This window comes from Anopheles coustani, chromosome 2 (genome assembly GCF_943734705.1).
Source record: "Anopheles coustani chromosome 2, idAnoCousDA_361_x.2, whole genome shotgun sequence".
NCBI classification, from domain to species: Eukaryota; Metazoa; Arthropoda; class Insecta; order Diptera; family Culicidae; genus Anopheles; species Anopheles coustani.
In genome coordinates this window covers 29,204,310-29,221,452 of record NC_071289.1, presented here as the reverse complement: position 1 = coordinate 29,221,452, position 17,143 = coordinate 29,204,310, and the positions used below count along the sequence as shown (strand labels likewise).

General features: G+C 42.6%; 1 protein-coding gene across 1 annotated transcript in view; it reads left to right on the top strand.

The window, feature by feature from the left end:
* The window catches only part of LOC131266887 (LIM domain transcription factor LMO4), a 201,233-nt gene that overhangs the window by 92,050 nt on the left and 92,040 nt on the right, over positions 1-17,143 (top strand). The window contains exon 6 of the mRNA XM_058269568.1: positions 4,898-4,931. The gene's annotated coding sequence lies outside the window, so the exon portion shown is untranslated. The remainder of the gene's footprint in view (positions 1-4,897; positions 4,932-17,143) is intronic.

The window sequence follows — 17,143 nt, the reverse complement described above, 5'->3', positions numbered from 1 at the left end:
GGTTCTCCATGGTGAAAACCATCACCTCCCTTCCCACTTCGACCGTCACAATTAGAGACTAGTGGCTCCTTAATTGATACCATGCGCTATTAATCACATACCATTCCATAATTGATTGTTGTTATTCGGTGCAACAATTCCCCCACCGCCACCACACACCCGCCTCCGCCCGCGCCCGCCCAAACTCGAGCTGCTAATTCCTTTTTGAAATCGCTTCCGGGGAATCGCAATTGTGGTGTTTCGCGGTGGCTATAATTTAGTCGCAAACTGGCGTTACCGCCTGTTGCCTCCGCATGCCTCCCGCGCCACCGTTGCCCGCGACTCGAAACCACATAGTTTGCATTTTCCATTTCACCATAATACCATTGATGTTCTAATTTCATTTCATTGAATAATTACAGGCTTAGATGCCTGCCCGACCTGGCTGGGTAGGGGATGCTGCGAGGAGGGTATACATAGAGATAAATATGTTTATCGGTAGGTGGGTATGTGTGCATTGATCAGAAAATAAGCATTGTTTATTGGAACCCCATTTATGGAAAAGTTTAAATGTTTAAAATTATTTATCTGCAGACAAAAGGGATTTTTACTCTCTCCAGTTAAATTACCATTACAAAAGAAATCATAGAAAAAGAGATTTAAAACATGAAGTAATTGTACTTTAGCAGTAAAACTAGGACAACAAGTATAAGACCAGATGTTCAAGAAAAAACAATTATGACAATTGGCAATTCTAGACGATGATCGAGAAAACTTCTTCTATAACAGTTCGTTTCGATACATTTGAATATAGTTTTTATTATTCATAGAAGTAATGTTTCCGAAATGTTAAAGAAATCAAATCAGACTTCTTGCTCTTTCAATGATATGCATAATCGAAAACAAATTGAAATTTACAATAGCTCACGTCATATAAGATACTCATTTTTTCAAATACGTATCTGAATGAAATAATATCGATTACCGTAACCGATCCATTACTTTGTCATCTATCGAGCCTTTCCAACAACATATGATTTACAAGCGGAGCCCAAAACTATCCACACTAACCGCCCAAACCAATCACGCGCCGTTATGCTCCGGAGACCACGAAATGATGCGGTTTTGTTAGAACCGATTCCGCGACACCGTTTTCCCTCCCACTCAGGACAATTTTCCAGCGCCCTCGGTGCCCACCATGGAGGTTGCTGGTCCCTAGGGACGGTAAACCACACCCAACCATTACATGCCACATGCTCCACCATACCCAACCTACCCAAGCTGCGTATGCGTGCAACCCTCTCTTGGGGAGGATGGGTAGCTTTTTCTGGCGATGATGGGTGGGAGCGGACCGATGTAAACGGGATTGACGCATAATTAGGCTAATTAAATGAGTCCGGCTCTCCGGGCCGAGGGGCCGAATGGGTCGGGTGGGCGGGAGTTGAGGCACCTAGGGAAATGACGGCAGAAAAGGGCACCGTGGGCTCTACCGCTCCGATTTGGGAGGACCGATTGGGAGGCGATCCTTTCTCGCAGCCTAATTGAATTGCGACAAATTGCGGGTCCCCCGAAAATTGTGGCGTGTGCGGGCGTTGAGGCGGGTGGAGGAGGTGGAGGTGGTTAAGCGACCGCTGATGGACGAAATCGTGGTTTCGCCGTCAGGGCAATGGCTTCTTCCGCCCAGTGCGAACACGCTGCCTCTGCGCTTGGTTAAGGGGTTTACCGCAGTGCTATCGGGGTTCGGTACGCTCGAATGGAGACGCATGGTAGATTTGGGGTCAGGCTTTTGCGGCTTCGGCGGTGTTGAAGCGTCACCTGGACAATTTTCTTTGCGAGCCATCAGCTCTACCGGGAGACTACGACATTCCGGACCAATTCAGGTTGATGGTGCAAAGAAAGTAAAATTTTTGTTTTAAAACACCTTTTAACCTCTGTCGGGGTGCATAAAGATATTAAATAACGCAGAGAAGGCCAACCAGGACGTGAATTTTCCTCTCACCGATTCTCGACCAGAGGGAAAATTCTCGTGCCATATCAAACACCGCTGTTTCATTATTTTAATGGTGTTCACTTTCGCCCAAACGAATGACCCTAAGTGTTCGGTAATGGCGCTGTGTACGTTCCGCATACCCCGAACGGGGGACGTTTGGTGATGGAGGCGGGGTTCTCATCCATTTAAAAACAGAACTTACCATTTCCTTCTACCCGCGATCCGATCGGCTCGGTGCTGACTCGTGCCACGGCCTGGTAGGCTTTTGTGCTGATGAATTGTTTAATTTCTTTTATCTACCATCGCACGCAAAACCACCACCCACCACCCACCAGCACCGGTCTCCCTGTTGGGGAGTGACGTGCGGGAAAACTTATGTTTTAGATTAAGGTTTTTCGTGGCGTGGGCAGGAGCACGGTGACGACGAACCCCGTGTCATGGGGAGTACTGTTTAACATAAATTTAATTACGCGCTCGGACGTGTTGAAGCAAGGCGGGCGCCAAGGTGGGTGGTTTTGGGGTTTGTTTTGCTGCAACTATCTGGCCTCTTTGCCGGAAGCGAGAAGGATCGGTGTGAAAGTGGTGTTGTGTCTAACTTTCTCGCGATAACCGGAAACCCCTTTTGATACGCCGGCGACGAAATTATCTTGAAAAAAAAGTCCACGAACTCCGAAACCTTCTTTATCAGCATCGTTCTTAATTAAAGTTTTGTTCAACATTAAACGAGTGCTTCTCGTCACGTACCAGAGGAAATTGATACACTCCACGGGCAGAAAGCTGCAAGTTTGGGTACTAAAAGCAATTTATAAAATATTAATACCCATAAAATGATTACATTCTTGAGGGTTTTGTTTTAATGCAGATGTTTAAAGCAAAACAAACAAACGAAATTACAGTATTTTTTGAATGCATTACAGTAATTATCTGCGAGTTTGTTTGCCTGGACTGGTGGGATTAATTTTCATTACGATTTACATTTTCTTAATGAAACGTTGCTTTTTCAGGACAACTTTAATGTTTTTTTTTTTCGTTTCTGAGAAGGGTTGAAATTTGTAAATACTACCAGTTTCTAAGAGCTAGTTGGTCTTTTGGACGCATTACCCGATGTACGTCGAGCTACTTCCTTAGACACTATCGGGACTTGCTTCCAATACAATCTATTTGATATCTTTTGTGGGAAACTTACGATCTCCGGTTGAACTTTTGGGCTATATTTTCTCCATCTTTCTTTCTTCATCTTTCTTACACCCTGACATCATGATCCGTTCAGGTGTTATAGCAATGACAGCATTAATTAGATATGTGCATTGTATGTTGTCTTAAAGTAGCATTGAGTGGTATTTCGTATTCATAGCGTTTTTCTAGATAAATATTCATAACTGAAGTGCTAGGTGCTTCACGGTTCGCTTTACGCGTCGCAGAGCATTAAGCTATCTAATAGGAAACATAAAACCTATTCCGGAATCCGATTGGTGTTTGTAAATGGGTCTCCATGGCTTTTAAGGGTCTTTTACGCACCTTAAAAACACCTGCTTATGATTAGCTCTTGCGGCGGCGAATGACGAGTGATGAATCATTCATACGCGCGCGTCAAAATTTAGATTCCATTTTTCATTCCAACGCACCCAAAACACAAACCCCCGTTCCGGGAGGTTGATGGAAAATTCTATTGGCGATAAAATCCGCTTAATTGTGCTACAGCCCGATAACACTTTCATCGCATGGACATCGGGGCATTTTTCGGGCATTTTTGTCTGGACCGATTTTTTCGATAAAACAAGAAACCACTGGCTAGGAAAAAAGAAACAACAGAAGGTATTATCGTTAAATCGGAGAATCATCGCATTAAAATCTAAATCAACAAAGCATCGGAAACGGAGGCTTAAATGGACCCCACCCGTTAAGGGCGGATTAAAGGCGACCCGTTTTTATCGTGCGAGGCTGTCGGATTCGGCTTTAGATGGTTCGTTGAATTGCGCTTAAAACGTGTCGGAGCCTCAGTTTCCCGGCTGCTAATGGTGCTTTCATAGACTCAAACTCAACCAGCTCGACACCGGCCGTGAGTGTTGTGCACATTATCCGTGACCTGGCTTATCTTTATGGCGCAGCATTTTCTATTCACATCCAGCGCAAACCGGTAGCGCCTTCCGCGCAGGTTCCTCGGTTAAGCGTTTTACAACCCACTTAGGCCTCGTGGGACTTGAACAAAGAAGTAATAAATGTATGATATGTATGGAGAAACTGTTGAAACTGCAAGACAATCAATGCAAAACGGAATATTTCTCGTAAACTTCGTGATAAATAGCTATCGAAAGATGATGTGATAAAACAGTAATATCTCGTAACTGGAAAACTAAAATAATTTCAATCGTTATGTATCTTACTTAGCTTCAAAATATAAATTACTCTTGACTTATGTTAAACTCTGCAACTTGGCGCTCGAATGAAGCATGAAACCTGTCAAATGACTCGTCCGGCACAAATCAACGTTGAGGGACTGCTTCAGCGGAGTGCAACGATGGTGGCTTAAGGGGCGAAGTCGCTAATAGATTAAAAGCAATCATGAAATGCTAATTGGATATTATCACTTAAAAGCCGTCGCTGAATCCGTTTAGCTACTCGTAAAACGATCAGCGTGTTGCCTTTCGTTTACATTCGATGATTTAATTTTACTAGAGTGTTTTGTTTCGTTTTATCGTTTGTTTTTGCCTTGAGTATTTATTAAAATAGTTGATGAAATAGGCGATTATTAGTTGGATAATACATGAAACTTGGTAATTATGAGTAATTTTAGCGATAGCAAACATGAAAAAAATGAAATGAAATAAATGAATAAAAATAAAATAAAAATCATAATCTTAACAAAACATTTATGTTCAAACTGTTTCTAACATTTTTGTTTTCAATTTTTTGCGGTACTCTTTGCAGTGGGAATGTTTTACAAACCTTCTACATCTTACCGGTAAGTTGAGACTATTTTATTTGTGCCATTTTAAGCGTTTTGTAATGTTTCATGGTAGTCGAAAAATACACGACTAACAAAAGTTTTAGTCAAACATGCATGTGGGATTGTCAGCATGTAATATTATTTCAGCTTGCAAGAGGCATAAAAAGAACTTAGTTGCATCGGGAAATAGGGCTTCCAACCTTAATTGGAATGCAAAAATTCCTTTAGCGTTTGTCCTGGAAGTATCAATTGATTGGTCATTGTAAGTAGGTTTGCTGTGTAAATTCATTCATTCTCCAGTACTTTCGTTTTATGAATTGTTGAAAATAATTAACACTTCAATCCACATCTGTATGATTCAACACACGATGGTGCTAGATGATAAAAACACCACATCTACTCACTGACACAGCTGTCAATAATTTAACTACAACTATCCTATAATTGCTGCGTTTTACTTGTTTTCGCCGTCTTTTTATGCAACAAGCGTACAGATAGCATACAATTTTCTTCCGATCACCAATTGATCGGTCTCCAAATTGACGCTTATGTTTCGTTTTACCAATTAAAATATTACACATTTGAGTTTCAATTAAGCTGCCAAAGGAAGCGCGAGGGAATGAAATAACGAACGATAAATTAATGACTCCCTCCTGGTCCCTCTCTCCCGCTTCACCACTGCACCCGCATGTGTAATTTCTTTCCTCCTTCTCCGGCTCCGTTTTACCCTAGTTTTGCGACGAACCGGAAACCAGCTCTGGTGGTAATTAACGGTATATCGGGCGGTAATGAACGCCGCCCCGGTTGGGATTAACGGTCTGCAATGATGGAAAATAAAAGGACGAAAAAGGCTAAAGGATGGATCGAATGAATGCGCTAGCGTTACCCAGTTGCCATCAGCATGCCAAATTATGCTGGGCCTGCCTGGGATGGATGCGGAAGGTGGGGTGGTGGGCAGTGGGATTGATGTTTAATTACGTCATTATCGTTAGGCACGGTTGGATGCAGTGTTTGTCCCGGTGCTGTCGTTTATTACAAACTGATCTTTTTCCCGTGTCCCATTCTCTCTCCGGGGTAGAATTTTCATCGCGTCCGGAAAAGCCCTCGGTGGGCTTCATCTGCTCGCGCGGAAAATGGTTTCCAGTGTGTTCAGCCTTGCCCCTCAGTCCCTGGGCTGGCGCACACCGTTGTCCGGCGTCGTGTGGGCGATTTCTTTTGAAGTGAGATTTATATCTGACTGATTAAATTGAACATACCTGATCCATCGGCAGCACCGGTGGAAATGAAATGCATCGTCGAATGTGCTCGCGGAAGTCCACCCTTCTTCGACTGATAAACGTGGTGAGAAGGGTTGACAAGGACTGTCGGGACGGAAGGCTGAACGGAAGTCGGTGGGGGATAAAAACATGAAATGGCAATCAATAATGCACTTCGCTTAATTGATGGATTGAGGATGGCGTAAGAAGGCGCGATGGGTTGGGAAGAGCGAGGATGCATGGGGGATAGACACAACCCATTTTCGGTTCCATGTAGCCTCCATGTAGTTGTAAGCTGTATGTGCGAGTGTGATAAAAAGAGATTGAACGCCATTCCGTTGCTAGCTATGAGCGAGCAGGCAGAACATCAAATCAAATATAGAGTGAGAGAGAGAGAGAAAGTGAAAATCGGGAGAAAACGAGCCCAGCAGGCGAAAAGAGAGTGGAGCCCACTACGTCGAAGGGTAGGAAAAAGGATCGGCCACAGCGTCGGTTAGTTCGGGGGGAGGGAAATGAAATGAATTGAAAGCACTTTGTAATTAACTGATTGCTGATAAACGCGGGAAATTAGAGTCTGATGGGTTGTGTATTTAATTTTATATATATTTTATCTCCTTCGGTTCCTTTCTCACTTCGCCACCGGGTCGTTTGCACGTTTTACACGGGCTCCGTTTGCCCGCGCCACGGTGCCTGGCCATGTACGCTGTCCTGTTTCCATTACGAAATGAGTTTCCATTAAGTACAATCCGTGGTTTAATTGGCGACAATGTTTGAGACATGGTTGCGAGTGGAAAAAAGGGAAAAGCGTGGGACAAGACGAATGTGACGAATTTAATATTTGCACAGCCTTCGGTGTCGCTAACGTTTGTAGAGATATGCTTTGGCGGTTCAGCATGGGATGCATAGTTTTGAAGTATTTGTTTCGCCATTCTTCGAAAAATTTGCGTACTGCTATTAACACTTTATTGACTCGTGGAAAATTGATTGTGTAAATTACAAGAGTAATTAAAAGAACAGAACAACTAGTTTTTTAATCAAAAAATCTAAATGTCAAGGTACTGAGAAACATGTCGCTTTTGCTAAAATACGATGGTATGTTAAATTTAGCATACATAAGATTGATAAAACTTAGTTTATGAAATAAAAATGGAAAGTAATAGTTCGATAGTTAATCTTCCAAACTATACCATTATTATCTCTTTGTCAAAAGTAAAAGAGATCGAAAAGTATTCGAAATAAACATATTTTCTATGCTTCTGCTACTTCTTTACTGCTTTTTAGCAGGCTAGACTTTAGTACCGAAAACTTACAAAGGGTGTATTTTTATTTGTTAAGATTGTTCTATGTTTGACGAAACGTACACCACTAATAAGCCAACAATGATAATTAACCACGGTCGTTTCGATAACATTCCCTGAACACACACACATACCCAACCGGGCTGCTTCTTCTGGCATCATACTCCGTGCCTTATCAATCGTCCTGCAAACTGGCTGGCGTGCGTACGATATCGCACGTGCGGCTGCTCTAGAACATCACCCTCTGGCGGTTCGTCCATTTATAGGCCCGCACCATGCGCGGCCAAACCCAATCCGTTCCACGTGCCGAGCTCGGCGCTGGTTACAGCCCGAAGCGCAATGTAATGTCCTGTAATTGGCGTTCGGTCCGAGCGGCCTCCGAGTGCCGGCTGTAATTAATGCCGACGGATGGTTTTCCACCAGCCTCAGGTTTGCGAAAGTATTGCTTTTCATTCTCTTAACAATAAAGGATCATTGCCATCGAGATGGGCTTGGGAACGATTGGCGTTGTCCAATCGAACGGTGAAGCTACATATTTTAAAAGCCTCAAGGGCATCAAACAATGTAAGATTTCATTATAAATTATTTTAATGCGTGAATATTGGAAATTGTATTGAATTTTTTCTACACAATCTTCAATACTTTTTAAATTAAATTAATCTACTTTTCACTCGAACGAAAACATGTTATTACATTCAAACACATTTTTATCAACTAAAATAATCAAAAGGAGGTTTCGAAGAAAAACTAGATTCCGACAACGCTATAAAAGTGCCACCATTTCCATTCGTGGTAAGTTTTTGAAATAGGAGTAGCAATGTGTAATGAAACCAATTATGACATGCCAATCCTCGCCACCCTCCGCTGCGCGGAATGCTTTCGTGTAAATTTTGGCCAATTTGTGCAGCGTTTTGTGTTGGTCTAATGAAGGAATTGGAAAACCGTGGATGGGGCGCCGGAAAACGGGTAGAAACGGAACGGCGCGCGTCGGCGAAGGGTAGGAAAAAGTTAGCACACCGATGGCAAGCAAGAGGGAAAGAGAAAGGGCCTGTGTGTGCGAAGAGTAAAGTGCGAAAGAGAGTGAGATAAAGTAGTCTTGTTTTGGTCCTTGCAACCCCCAAAACGCTCCGTTTTCATCGAACAAACGGCTTTCGGGAGTAGCCGTCCTAGGGATCTGTTCTAGGGTACGCACACACTGCTCTCCACCAGATACACATACACACATACACACACACACACATTCCACACTTTTTGCACTCGTTAGTTCACTTTTCCTAATGGTTTGCTGCCACCGGAGGACCAAGAGGGGGTTGACAACTCTCTGCCGGCCGGTTTTGTGCGGGGGTGGCCTCGGGAAAAGGATGAAACGAATATATCGAGAGTAGTGGTATTGCATTGCAGCGCCCCGGCGTGACAGAATGCGAAGGGGTGGAAAAGGGTAGGGTCGGGCGAAAAAGAGAAGCACGATTCGGAGGAAAACTCACCATCCGGCACAATGCGAAACATTGTGAGCCGTGAGGAAAGTGACTGTGTGTGAGGCGTGAGGCGAACGAACGAGACAGTGAGAAAAACATTGAGTCGACTGTATTCATTCGAGTTTTCGAGCGATGCCAGCTGCTTGTTGCTACAGTTCGTGGGGGTGTCGAAGGAGGTGTTGACGGCAACGATGATGGTGGCGGTGGTGATGACGATAGCGAGGGGAAAGCGGATAGCAGACCCGTCGCCGCTGCTCGCGGGAAAGAAACAGGAAGGCTGGTAAAAGTTTCCAGTTTAAAAGGATGTATAACGAGCTCGGCGAGCAATTTATTTTAATGATCGTCCGTTTAAAATAGAAGTTTAGTTTTGTATAATTGTACCGAATCTATATATTATAATGAGGCGTCGTTCTGGGACGATGGGAAGAGGCAATCCCCGGTCGGCCTTGGGAATTTCCACCCGGCGTAATTATATGCTCGCAAGAGATGATTTTCGCGCACGTGTGGATTATTGTTTCTCGTTTACTTTAGATCGCAGAATAAAAATCAATTTTAACAACTAGTCACAAAAAAGTCTCACTGTTAATTGGAAATGTTTTCGATGATCAAAAGTTTTAATTATTGTCTTGGCATTATTCTTACTTATTCTTACTAAGAAAGTTGGTAATTTTATTAGATTATTTCACATTTAATGTTATCTCAATGTCTTTTCACTAGGTTTGAGGACTTACGAAATACGAACGTAAAGAAATAAATTTTTAAAGATGAATTTGAACAAAAAGAGAAACAACCGACAACTTGCGAACCACCACCTGTGCGGTGGAAAAAATAAAAATGTTAGGCAAGTCACAAAATAATAGTTAAATATAATTACAATCCGATGTTTGTGATTTTATCCGAAGGAATTAATCCGTAGGAATCAAGGTGATCATCGTGTTTTTTTTGTACGGTCATCTTTATTTTTTAGATAAACTACACTAATGAAACTTTTTCAATAAATAAGAAACGTCGTATAAATTTTTTAATGTTTTCAAACAAATTTATTTTTTTGAAAACTTTAATCAATGCATGTATGTACTTAGTGCTTATGCTAACTTTGCTCAATTTTGATCTGGAATCAGTTTCTTCTTTGACAGAGTTGAAATTTCATAAAATTACTAAAATTCTGAAAACTGTTTGAACTGGCAGGTTGAAAAACTATATTACCTAATAATCCGTGTATACCACCTCTTAAGTTCATAATGATCACACAATGATAATCATTATAAATAGCTAAAAGAACTACATTTGTATAGACACCATCGCTCTGCTGTGGAAAGCGTGAAGTAAAAGAGCAGCAACCAAAAACAGATCCCGCATCCAATCCCGAGCTACAAATGAACGTTCGATTGTCTGTCTTATCGCCAGTTCGTGACTCCCGCGAGCGCCCGAAGAAGGCAACAGCTGATGCCGGTACACCCTGCCGTGGACGCAACCCATCTTGTTAGTGTGACTTCCTGAGCTGTCCCAATCAACCGCCACCCGCTCCTGCTCGTTTACCTTTCGCTTCTGTCTCCACCGGGCCGGGGAAGGGCCTGCGTGAATGGGGTTTGCTAATGAAGAAGGCATTGTGTCACTTCTTAACGAGCGAAGATGATTTTTTCCCCTTCGGTGGCCGGTTGTGTGGGGTGCGTGGTATGTTGCTGGTCAAAGTGACCCCCGGTGCATGCAGCTGGGAAGTTAAATTTGCCATATTCAGCAGTGTGACACATGGCGTGCCCTTGCATCCGTTTTTGGAGACAAATCGTGGATTTTGTTTCGTCGCTTCAAAAAGGTCGCTTAATGTTTTGAATCTAATTTCGGGTGCTTCTAATTATTTAGTAAATCAAACCATTTTGAAAGAGTCAAAACTTAAACCCATTTTCAAATAACACTGAACCTATGATATTTCGAAAGAAACATCTTTCCGAATATGAAGCAAAATATTGAAATAAAATGAAACAAAACGAATGCAGATTTTGGTGCGTCCGGCACTGTATTCAGCGAACACTTGCAGTCACGCTTTCATCCCGTTCCCCTCCAACACCCCGTACTCGTCCAACAAATACATCGTGACATTTGTGAAGGACGCAGCCAAATACATAACCCACCGACCCGCCCGGACCCGAATGGCAAGTGTTTCCGTTGGAGCGAGTAATTATTTTGAAATTTAATTAAAAAATTAATTACAAAGAAAATAACTATATTGCAATAATGCCATGCACCCGGCTGCTTGCTTCCTCCGTCCCAGTTTTGCAGCCGGGGCACCCTCTCGCTTTGCTTCATGTCTTGCAAGGCAGTGTGGCCCGGGCAAAAAAGCGGCGAACGCGCGAGCGGAAGTTAATGAAACGTACACAAAGTGCATTAAAGTTTGCACTGTCTTCGTCGTGGCCGTCCGTCTAACTTCGCGCCTCCTGTCACATCTCCTTTCGCCGCCGTCGTCTCCGTACGCCATGGGGACGCCGGGACGCACCGCAAACGTGATGCAATAATGGTGTTTCTTTGCCCGTCTGTAAAACACACCCGCCTCGCGACCCGAAACCCCAGAGTTTTCCGTCCCGAAAGATACGATAATGACGCGGAGAGCAAAATCCTTCCTTTGTTTACCCATTACCGTCCCACCAAAACCACCATATGTTCCGGAAAGTGGGGTGAGGGTGCCAATGGTAGGGTTGGGAAAAAGAAAAACAGCACCATATGCACCGCATCTGCAAGGGTGTTTGTGGGAATTGTTTTTGGAAAATTTTGGCGAGGGTCAAGCAGCTGATTGAGCAGTTGTAACGAAGAAAGGAAGTAATGATAAGGGATAGAAAATGGTACAGTGTGCGAGGGAGGGTGTTCCAATGAATGGTGCGGGAAATTTTGCAATAGGCAACAGCTGTTGGTAAAGTTAAAATACTTCCTTGTTTGATAATTGGCACCAATAAAAGAAACATATCTTTAAAGAGTAATTCAAAATAAATATAACAAACTTTTCGTTTTTAGCTTCGTGACGATAAAACGGTCAGTCGATTGATGTCGTTGTAGAGGATCTTGTCACTCTAATAAGTTCAATTACATTTAAAAGCACCTCAAAAATATAATGAAATAAATATTATTGAATTGATTTACACAATTTGTAAGATTTGTGTATAAAATGTTTTGCAAAATTTATGTATGCGTGTATGTGTGGGGGTCTTCTTTTTCAAATCAGTTTCAAAGTATCGGTCACGGTCACAACGGAAAATTAATCATTTACATCGTAAAATTGGCTCCCGCCTGGCGAAATGTTTCCTTTTCTGGTCTCCTGCAACAAAATCCTTTATTTCGAACATCCTGCCCGCAGTTCCTATCCACGGGTGTTCGTGCCGTAAAAAACGAGAAATTAAAAACTCCCGAAGGTTCCCAAACCCAAAGCCCTCTAGAGGAGGGTGGGAGCGATATTGTTTTTGGGAAATTATCTTACCACCATTTCCTCCCACCCCCCGTTCACAGCAAAGTTTTCCTGCATTTTCCACCGCGTGGCCATGAATAACAGTATCATGGTTACGGTGTATGTGTGTATTTGTGTGCGTGTAACGGCCGGCGTGGCTAGCCATCGGTAGCTGATAATTTAATTAGAAAATTAATTAAATTTCAATTTTATTTATTTCATTTTAAACTGCGCTCCGCATGGAACTTTTTCCATATACCCACTTACGGCGCCCGATGCTCTATTTCCGACTCCTAATGGTGTGGCTCTGTATGTGCATTTGTGTGGTAAGCGTGCTGCCGGGGAAAAGCGAGACAGAGTGACAGCTTCCTTCGTGCTGCTGCCCAGGACGGTGCAATGGGAGGATAGAGGGGGCTGTGTGGGGAAGAGCTGATAGCATTTAGTTAAACAGCATCACAACAGCAACAGTAAGAGTATTCGGTTCGATTAAAACACTGTCATGTGCAGGAAATAAGTGGTATATAGTTGAAAGCAGGGAGAAAAGGAACGGAAAAGGATGTTTCGAGGACATGCGGGAGATCGTTCCTACCTAGTATCCATTTCACGACAGAGCAATTGAAGAGTTGTGGTGGGCAGTGTCGCTTCTGTATGGGGAGAGCTGCATTTTTGTTTAACAGTTTTAAAAAAATAGAACATGAAAAAAGACATTTTTTACTTCTATTTCATAATAATTTAAGTATTATTTCGATCATTTAATTCGTACCAATTTATTATTAGACTATCTATTTACGTCGACTATAGAAATTAATTTGCACAAGGAGACTCTATTGTTTTCTCGCTTGAACTGTACAGTGTACATCATTATTAGTGTACGAAATGTTAATAATAAAGCTTTTAGTACAAATTAAATTAATCCAATGCTTCAAAGTAATATAAAACCAACCTAAATTAAAAATACTTTCATTTCCATGAACCTTCAATTTGTAGAACAAACTAAATCCCTACTATCGTCATTCTTAGGACTGGTACATCACTAGATTTTGTACGGGAAAGGAGTGTTGTTGAATTTCTGAAGTCGATACAGGGAGTCAAAACAACAGAATCGGAGTGAGGGTGAGATAAATTAAATTAAATTAAATGTGTATCGGATCAGGACGCCTGGTCTTCCCCAACCCGCTTCGTGTGGTTGGCAAAAGAGGTGTGAAGGGTCGGGATGGATGGAAAGAGTAGTTAAGAGTTGATCGTTTATCCTTTTAAACTCGCTCGCCCTCCGTTGCAGCGTCGCACATCCTCTAAGTACACGCAAATAATAAATAACATTTGATCAAAATCCATTCCAATCGTTGTCTCCTCCTCATCCCTTACTCCCTGGGAAGAGCAGGGGAGAAAACAGGGACATACGGGATCAGTTAGTCGTTTAGTAAATTTCTCTCGACACTGCATCTGTTTGGGTGAGAAGCATACGCGTGTGTTGGTCGATTAAACGATGCACTACATCGTTCGGCACTCGACGGGAATGGAAGGTGGCAACATGTTGAAAAGCCCTTCGACGATGCTGGAGGACTCGACTGAAGTTGGAAAATGAGTCTGAAGGGGTATGAGAAGAACGGGTGGGGAGCGAATAGTGCAGAGAGCAGTGGTTACAGATCGGTACCGGAGCGACCGAGTTGGTCGAAGTGAAAATTGCTTTCGTCCACTTCAAATCGAGAGCTTTCCGTTGAAGTTTTCCACCTTCCCCCAACAGTGGCTTTTCCTTATTCCTCCTCCCGATGGCCCACAGAGCATATCGAGCGATGTGTGGCTGAAGGATCCACAGGACCTGCCTCATTAAGCTACTCAAGTGGGAAATCACAACCGTAATCCTACACCCCGGCACCCCTACCAGCCCCCCGGCGAGGGTGATTGAGCAGCAGAAGATTACTTTCTTCTCGTTCAAGCATGCTCTTTTGACGGCAGGGAGTAGCGGAGCAGGGCGGAGAAGGGTACGGTTTCTTAGGAATCCATGCTAGTGTCTAGTTTAATTGATTTTCTTCCCAACCTCTGGCCAAATCGTTGCGCGGTAAGATTTACTACCCTTTTCCTCCCCCTTTGTCAGGATGCACGTTGTTCATCAAATATTACTTACCGATTTAAGGAAGTTTTTGCTCGCCTGTATCCCACCGTGCGACTGCTGGCCTTTCCAGCAATCGATACTGTTTTCAATAATCTCTCCAGCCGTGCACGATCGACTTCTTGCATTCTGCTGGCCGCTGGCTTTTCTACGTACTTCCTGTCGAACGAGAAACATCCTGTAGCTTTGCCTCGTGCGGTATCGGATGGGTCTGATAAGGATTAATTATAACCGTTCTTCGGTTGAATAAAAACAATTTTAATTACGAAATCTGGAAGGTTCGTACCATTAGCTAGTAAAGAACAAAAAATGGGTATTTATGCTGCATGTGTTACAAATATTTATAATACATTCATCTGATAAATTACCCAAAACAAAAAAAAATATTGTTGTCCTTTGTGCTTTATCAAAATTTTTGGCATATTTTTTGGCAAACAATCAATAAAGCCATTGCTAAAGAAGGGTTTTAAGCTATAACATTCTTCATCCTCAGTATCAACAACATCGACTAGCATAATCGTCTTGCTCACGAACATCTATCCATCGATAAATAGTCGATGCACTCGATTTTAATTTATTTCATTCGTCTTCAAACAAATGTTTCACTTCCTGCCACGTCGATTACTCGTCTTGCTGCTAGTCAGCGCTATTGGTTCCCAAAGATTATTTCCCACAAGAGTGGACGTCAGAATGCTACTGTGTGGCCCAACTGAATTGAGCTGTGTCTTAGAAACAGTGCCTTTCGATTTTGAGTCACATTGATATTGGTTTTGGCATACGAATGAATATGATATTTAGATAATTTTCAATTTAAAGTGATTTCCATTCTTATCGACATATTATATCAACTGATGTTTATTATAGACACTGTCAGTTTTCACCAACTAGTATGTGAAAGATGCTGCATAGCTGATACACACTGTATGCTCTCCTCTTAAACTTTTCTTCGAACCGTTTGCATCCACCTAACCCGTCTGATTTACTGCTCCATTGATCGTCTTCGTTGACCAGGGAGTGTCTTTTCTTTTCTTTATTGTCATCTGAGTCCGTTTATCACATCCCGCCATCCACATCCATGCTGACGACGCGTTGTCACCGTCGTCCCCATCGCCTGCAGCGTAGAGCTTCGGAAGCAGAAGAGCTGTGTGGCTCCCAGGAGGGTCCAAGAAGCTGCAGGCCACACCACGGAGCGGTAGACGGACGACGAGGGCGGCGGCGGCGGCGGTGATGTGCCAAGACAACGGAACCGGCTGAATAATGTGACGTTAATTAAGTTTTGCTTGATTAAAAATTTATGTAAATAACGGTTTAATTACTTCTTGTGTATTGTTTGTCCGGCATGCCGCCCGCAGGCGGAGTCAAACCCGGTCGGTGATTGAATTTGCCTTGGAGGAGGACGATGGCGCTCGGCGTTAACACATACTTCCATCTGCTGCTGCTGATGTAGCTACGAACCCCTTCCCACCCTGTCCCATCCATCATCCCCTTCATTCCGACATTCCGGAGCAACATCGCATCGCTGGTGGCGCATTATTTTGCGGTCACTCGGTCAGGGTTTCGAGAATTAAAGATTGTTGCACATATTATCGGTGATGCTCTTCTTTTAGTTGATTTATATTTGTTCAATTGATATATTTTACACCTGTGAAATATTGTTACTCATTGAAAGAAGAAGCTACTCTACCATAAAAATGTTGATTAAAAAAATATTACGAGATCTTGCATTCTGTTTGCATCCATATTTAGAACTAATTCACTCATTTTTTATTAACTGTTTCTAAAATTGCCTACCTTATTTCCATGTCATTCTTTTCCATCATTTACGAATCACCCTTGTCAATGCAATCTGCAATGTAAATAAACACTTAAGGTCTCAACTCTTCCGAGTCAGGCTGTCCGCCGGTTCATTTACTTTCGCTCGCTGATTGGCTTTAATGTCCGATTATTTGTCCAGCACGCTGGATGGATAAGTAAACAAATATCGCTATCAGATCAAGTAATTAAGCGTATGATTGGACCTAGTGGTAATTCTATGTTTGTTTGTGCGTGTTTAAAATTCCTGCCTTTTTTTTTCAAATAATCGAAATAATAAACTTTCAAATGTTTGATCAGTTATGCCACAATCGGTTTGACTATTTACTGTCGTAACTTCAAAAGGGACACGGTTTTAATTGGTTTATAGAGAAAAGGGTTGATTTTTTTATTACAACTTTAAGTTTTGGATACAGTAAACACTTTTCATGAATTATTTATACATTATAACACTGTCGGGGGTCCGCGACAGCCGAGCGGTAGCGCCGGTTAGAAAATCGGCCCATGAGCGCCGGGGCTCACAACCTCGACGGCGTGGGTTCGAATCCCAACCGAGACCGGACCTTCCCCTGTACGAGAGGACTGACTATCCACGTACAACAGGGAAACAAGACTCGTAAGCCCTTAACGGGCAGGCATGACCAAGAGGTCGTTACGCCAAGAAGAAGAACACTGCAGATGATTTTTGCTTTGAATATTCGTTGATCGTTGAACACTTAAGAGCGTATAATTTGTACAATTGAGTTTATCTTTACTTGTTATTTTAAAATAACCGTTGTTTCCTTTTGATGTATTTTAAGGAAGCTTAGCAAACCGAGTATCAGATACATGTTTCTATTTTTTGCA